We start from the raw sequence: 7,271 nt of genomic DNA on the forward strand, positions 1-7,271 counted from the left end.
CAGACAGTATATGCTTAATTTCTGACTGGTTCTTTTCCTTTTTTTTTTTTTTTTTTCATTCTCATTAAGATCCTTGAAGGTCTCACTAAGTTCCTCAGAGGTCTCACTAAGTTTCTCGAAGATTCTTGAGTAACCTTAAAGCTGTGGTTCTGAACTCTATATCCAGTAGTTTGCTTTCCTCCATTCCTTTCCTTGGTGACATGTTTCTTTCTCTTTTCATTTTGGCTGCTTCCCTGTGTTGATGGAGTGGCTTTGTGTGGTAGGTGATCTATCAGGTCCAGTGGCTCAGCCTCCCAATCACCTGAAGTGGACACTCTTGGTGCATCCCTTTGTGGGCTGTGTGCACAGTCTTGTTGTAGGTAAGCCTTGATTATTGTTGGTATCACTGGGAGGAATTGACCCAGGCCAATTGGCTCTGTGCTTCCTGGATTTACATGTGTTTTTTTTTTTTACCAGGTTAGAACAATTTTGCCATTATTTTTTCAAACAGCTTTTCAAACATATTTCTAATGTACCCTGAAGTTGAGGATTTAAGTAGGTATCATGAAGTTTTTTCCTTCAGTTGTGAGGGATAGGATCCCTTAGGGTAAGGACTTTGTGGAATCCCTAGATGGGCTAGAAGCCCAGGGCCTAGTGAGAATGGGGAGGTCAGGCCCAGAGGTCAGGTAAAGAGACAAGTCTGGATTTAGATTTTTGAGGAAGGTGTTTGAGAGCAGGTGGACTTGAGAAGCCTTCAGGGCTTTGGAGAGATTGCAAAATGAGTTGAGTTAAACAGAAACTGGATGCTTGACAGGGTCTCAGAGTAATTCTCAGACTTTTTTTGTTAGAGCCTCAGGACTTTCAGTGGTTAGGCAGAGAAGGGCCTAGGGCTCTAGGGTGTTGGCTTGGGTGTGGTCTGGAAGTTTAGAGGGTTGAAGATAAGGCTGTCAACCCCGCCCATTTCCAAGTGCTAGAGGTATTAGATTGGGATTCAGAGAATGCAGTTCTAGGGTCTGGAGGGGGGAGGGGAGGCGTGTCTCTGGAATCCTGGAAGCCTAGACGAGCAGAAAGCAGTCACTGTTTCAATTCAATTCAACTAATTAAATTCAATATTGCTGTGTACCAGGCATGGTGATGGAAGTAAAAGTATAAAAATGAACAGTTAAATTCTTTCTGTCTGCAAGGTAGAGACAGGCCCTGGCCTGTTTGGCTCAGTGGATAGAGCACCAGCCTGCAAACTGAAAGGTCCCAGGTTTGATTCCAATCAAGGGCACATGCTTGGATTATGGGCACATCCCCAGTGGGAGACTTGCAGGAGGCAGCTGATCCATGATTCTCGCCCATCATGGATGTTTCTATCCCTTTCCCCCTCTTCCTTCCTCTCTGAAATCAATAAAAATATATTTAAAATAAAATAAAGGTAGAGACAGGTAAAAACCACTATTAAACCAACATTTAATTACAAATGGAATGAGACGTGCCATGAAGACAGCTGTGACAGAGAATAAAGGAGGAGCATGCTTTAGGTAGGTCCTCTGAGGAAGTGCCTGTTCCTCCACAGCTTGCAGGATGAGGAGCCAGAAGTGTCCTCCAGTGAGCAGCTGAGCTCTCGGTGTTGCTCCCTTCTCCAGACTCAGATTCTTTCTAACCCCCTGGCTTCATTCAGCCCTCTGATGCTTTTTTAAAAATTAAAAATATATATATTGTATCTTCTGCTGTAGGCGGTTCCATCATACATGGAAGTAGAAGTCACATTACTTACTTTTATGCACTTTTTTCTTTTATAGCTATGTAACAGTCACAATATATATCTTTATACAAATAAATTGATTAATAATTGACAACTTCCATAATTTTGTTCCCATTTCCAACTTAGGACTAACCAGTCTTGAAATCCAATCTAGGACCAGTGTGGGTCCAACTTAGGACCAAGCCAAATGCGCATCACTAACCAATCGTACAGGATGCCCTGTATCTAGTTAGCCCACCTACACCTTCTCCATGCCAACAGCAACCAATTGAGGCATGCTTGAAGCTTTTCTTTTTGTTCCACTGTCAAGCTTTTCCTCTCCTCTGCCTGCTTTTGAGTCTCTGCCAAACTCAAGTGATGGCAGCTGACTTTCTTGCTCTGGGAGGCTCTGAATTATTAGCCTTTGCTTGTTCACATTTGGTTGGTCTTCATGTATTTCCACACATTGTAGGAAGCTAGTGAAACCTTGCTCAGGCAATAGTAATTTCATTTCACTTGTCATAGATACAAAATCCTAAATACAACATCAGCTAAACAAATTTTACATGCCATTAATATATACAAAGTTATATATCCCAGCCAAAAATATAAAGGGATGGTTCCACATTTTAAAAACTGATTACTGTAATTTACCATTTTAACGGTCTAAAGAAGGAAAACCAGACTATCTGAGCAAAGAATGTTGTTAAGGTTTAACACCTATTTATAAGAATAACACTCAGAAACTAGAAGAAAAAAAAAGAAAGAAACATCTTTTTACCAAAAAAAGTCAGTATACCAAAAACCCTATAACAGAAGTCATACTTACTAAAGAAATTTTGGATACATCTTCAGGAAGATCATAATATGGCAAGCATACCACTAATGCTTTAACATACTGCAGAATTTACCCACACCATCAGACAGGAACAAAGCATAAGAAGCATGAAGATTGAAGGGGAAAATCAAATAGTTATTATTGCAAGAATTATAATTATCCTCATTAAAAACACACACAACTCAATAGCATCATCAGGCAAAGTAATAGAAATAATTAAAGTAGTTCAACCTGTTTGCCAGTTACAAGATCATCTTACGAAACCAATAGTGTTCCCGTAAAACAGAAACTACAGCGTACAAAGGAAATAAAGAGGGAAGAGCAGGCAGCAGGCCCACTCCAAATATTTGTGGCACCAGGGGCAAGAATACAAATTAAGACCACATTATGTATTTAAAAAATCTACAATTAAAAATCATGCCCGCCCGAGGTGGCTCTGTGGTTGAGCATGGAGAACCAGGAAGTCACAGTTGGTTTCCTATCAGGGCACATGCCTGGGTTACAGGCTCGATTCCCAGTCAGGGGAGTGCAGGAGGTAGCCGATCGATTCTCTCTCATCATTGATGTTTCTATCTCTCCTTCTCCCTTTCTCTCTGAAATCAATAAAAATATATTTTTAAAAATCAAAGCTACTTAGATTAAGCTATAAAATGAGAGTACATTTAACATATCTGCAAGCCAGCTTACCATTTGCTTGTTTCACCACATCACCATCTGAAAAGAGGAGACAGAGGACAATGCTTCTTTTTGCCACTATGTCATTGGGCGCATGTGTAGGTCAGGCTCCCTGGAAATACTCTCCAAGACAGAGATGTGCACACAGGTGGTTTAATGAGGGAAAATACCTGTAATATAGAATGAGTCTTGCATAAGTCAGAGAAATAGAATTGGGCAAGGGAGAAGCTGAGAAGTTCAATTTTTGGAGATTACTGTTTTTATAAAATATGAAATATCTATAATTAATATATGTTATATACAATATAAATTATCATTAAATGTTTATATAAAAATAAAACCATGTATAATTCTATTATTTAATATCCATAGAGTTGCAGTGTAAGAATTCAGTATCATGGTTCATGTATGTTATGTTTAACTCTGCATTTTTTTTTTTTCTTTGTCTTTCATTTTCAGCGGTTTGATTATGATGTGTCTTGGTGGGGATTTCTTGCAGTTCCTAATTTATGGGATTCACTCAGCTACTTGAATCTGTAAGGTCTTGTTCGTTTTGTCTTTCAGCAATTTAGGAGAGTTTTCAGACATTATTTATTCAAATATTTCTTAGAACCTACACTTTCTTCACTTTTTTAGGTCTTCAGTGGCATGAGTGTTAGATCTTTTGTTATTTTCCTACAAGCCCATGAGGCTGTGTTCATTTTTTTTCCAATCTATTTTCTCTCTGTTGCTCAGACTGGATAATTTGTATTGATTTATCTTCAAGTTTACTGACTCCTTCCACTGTAATCTCCACTTTGCTATTGACCCATTCAGTGAGTATTTTTATTTTGGATATCATATTTTTCAATTCTAAACTGTCATTTCATTCTTTTTTATGTCTTTTATTTCTTGCTGAGATAGTCTAGTTTCCCATTTGTTTCAAGAGTGTTCATAATTGCTTTTAAAATATGTATGATAGTTCCTTTAAAATCTTTGCCAGATAGTTCCAACACTTCTGTCTTTGGGCATTAATATCTGTTGCTTTATTTTCTCATGCAAGATGAGATTTTCCTGGTTCTTGCTGTGCCAAGTAATTTTGGGTTATGGCTTAGAAATTCTGTGTGGTATGTTATGAGACTTTGGTTCCTCTTTAAGTCTTCTATTTTAGCAGGCAGTCAACCCATTTAGATTTAGAACACACATCCTGGCCCACTTCTGTAGGCTGTGGTTTGAATGTTAATTTACCTTTTGAACCTTAGCAATGCTGTTCTGGACTGCCCCACTGTGCATGGCCGAGAGGCTAGTCTGAAACCTGGGTGGTATTCCACACTGCAGCCCAGTTCTCAAAGCCATTGCTGTGTTGACTCTGGGCCAGTTTTGATGCTTGGGCCACTCAGAGATGAGCCTGGAACTTGATGCTTAGATGTAAAAGGTCTCTTTCTTCTGCCTCCCTCTTTTTCATAATCCTCTCCCAACTGTCTAGTTGGAAGGGGAGGAGGATGCTGTCTCCCTGTGGTTAGTGCTGACTACAGGGTTCCACCCCACACTCGCTCACCACTATGCTTGGTGGTGAGAAGAAGAAGCAATGCCTTTGCTTACATTTATTTAATGTGGAACAGGGACAGACAGCAGGTCCAAATGCAAAACCTAAAACTATAAAACTTCTAGGAGAAATAGGGGAAAATCTTGGTGATCTTGGAGTAGGTAAAGATTTTTTTTTATATAAAACACAAAAAGCATGATCCGTTAAAAAATGATAAATTGAACTTCATCAAATTAAAAACATCTGCTGTTTAAAAGTTACTGTTAAGAAAATGAAGAGCCAAGACCGGTGTGGCTCAATGGATAGAGCGTCGGCTTGGGGATTGGAGGGTCCCGGGTTCGATTCCGGTCAAGGGCATGTACCTTGGCTGCGGGCATATCCCCAGTAGGGGGTGTGCAAGAGGCAGCTGATCGATGACTCTCTCTCATCGATGTTTCTAACTCTCTATCTCTCTCCCTTCCTCTCTGTACAAAATCATTAAAATATATTTAAAAAAAAAGAAAAAGAAAATGAAGAGACAAGCTGCAATTGGGGAGAAAATACTACCAAAAGAGGACCTACATATAGAATATATAGAGATTTCTGAAAACTCAGTAATATGAAAACAAACAACCTAATAAAAAATGGGCAAGAGACTTGACCAGATACTCCACCAAAGAAGATATATGGATAGTAAATAAAGCACATGAAAAGATGCTCATCGTAAGTCATGAGGGAAATACAAATTAAACCACAATGAGGTACTGCTCCACTTATTAGGATGAATAAAACAAAACAAAACAACACTGGACAGTACCAAGTGCTGGTGAGATTGTGGGATACCTGGGAACGCTCATACCTTGCTGCCGGTGGAAATGCAAAATTGTACAGTGACTGAAAAACTCCTTGGCAGTTTGTGTTAGCACTAACATGCACTCACCACACAATCCAGCAATTGCATTTTGAAGCAGTTGTTCGAGAGAAATGAAAATTTTTGTTAACACAAAAACCTGTATGTGAATATTTGTAGCAGCTCTATTCATAGTGGTCTCAAACTGAAATAATCCAAATATCCTTCAACTGGAGAATGTACAAGCATATTGTAGTTCTTTTTGTTTTTTTTGTTCTTAGGTCTTGGACATCTTTTTTTTTTTTTTTTTAATAATCCTTTATTGTTCATATTATTACAAAAGTTCCTCATTTTTCCCCCCTCCACCAGGTTCCTACCCCACCCTCTGCCCTTTCCCCACCCCCCATTGTCCTCATCCATAGGTGCACAGTTTATGTTCAGTCTCTTCCCGCACCCCCCACTCCTCTTTTCCCTGAGAATCATCAGTCCACTCCCCTTCCATACCTCTGATTCTATTATATTCAACAGTTAATATTGTACATCAGGTTTTTTAATTCCCTTGGTTTTTAGATTCACTTGTTGATAGTTATGTATTTGTTGTTTATAATTTTTATCTTTATTTTTTTTCTCTTCCGAAAGAACCCCCTTCAGCAATTCATATAATTCTGATTTGGCGATGATGAACTCCTTTAGCTTTTTTTTATTTGTGAAGCTCTTTATCTGGCCTTTGATTCTGAGTGATAGCTTTGCTGGGTAGATTATTTTTAGCTGTAGATTCTTGCTATTCATCACCTTGAATATTTCTTGCCATTCCTGTCTGGCCTGCATGGTTTCTGTTGAGAAATCAGCTGACATTCATATAGGTGCTCTTTTATAGGTAACTACCTGTTTCTTTCTTCCTGCTTTTAATATTCTTTCTTTGTCTTTTGCTGTTGGAATTTTAATTATGATGTGTCTTGGTGTGGTCCTCTTTGGATTCCTTTTGTTTGGGGTTGTGTGCTTCCTGGACTTGTAGGTCTAATTCTTTCACCAGGTAGGAGAAGTTTCCTGTCACTATTTCAGTATGTTTTCGGTATCTTGCTCTCTCTCTTCTTCTGGGACCCCCATAATTTTTATGTTGGTTCGCTTGAAGCTGTCCCAGAGGTTTCTTACATTATCTTCAACTTTTTGGATTCTCTTGTCTTCTTGCTTCTGCAGAGGAGTATCTTCTGGCTTTTTATGTTCCAAATCTTTGACTTGATTCTTGTGATCTTCCATTCTGTTTTTAGGACTCTGTATAATATATTTTTTTTCTGTTTTAATTAATTAATTAATTCATTCATTCATTTTAATAAACCCTTATTATTCAATTATTACAAAAGTTCCTCATTTTCCCCCCCTCCACCAGGTTCCTACCCCACCCTCTGCCCTTTCCCCACCCCCCTTTGTCCTCATCCATAGGTGCACAGTTTATGTTCAGTCTCTTCCCGCACCCCCCACTCCTCTTTTCCCTGAGAATCATCAGTCCACTCCCCTTCCATACCTCTGATTCAACAGTTAATATTGTTCATCAGATTTTTTAATTCCCTTGCTGTTTTATTATTATTATTATTATTATTATTATTATTTTAATTGGCTTCCAAAGGGGAGTTTAAGGTCAAAAGGAGTTTTGGGTGTGCCCAGATCCTATTCATCAAAATATGGGTAAGCTCCTTAT

At 38.7% G+C, this 7,271-nt stretch overlaps 1 long non-coding RNA gene across 1 annotated transcript; it reads right to left on the reverse strand.

Moving 5' to 3' along the window:
• Positions 1-1,418: 1,418 nt before the first annotated feature.
• On the reverse strand, positions 1,419-3,500 carry LOC118707821. The gene is made up of 2 exons (XR_004984399.1): positions 3,234-3,500; positions 1,419-1,655 (listed from the first exon to the last, which is right to left on the reverse strand). It is a non-coding gene; the product is annotated as an uncharacterized LOC118707821 (long non-coding RNA).
• Positions 3,501-7,271: the final 3,771 nt, after the last annotated feature.

This window comes from Pipistrellus kuhlii, unplaced genomic scaffold (genome assembly GCF_014108245.1).
Source record: "Pipistrellus kuhlii isolate mPipKuh1 unplaced genomic scaffold, mPipKuh1.p scaffold_m20_p_1, whole genome shotgun sequence".
Classification (NCBI taxonomy): Eukaryota; Metazoa; Chordata; class Mammalia; order Chiroptera; family Vespertilionidae; genus Pipistrellus; species Pipistrellus kuhlii.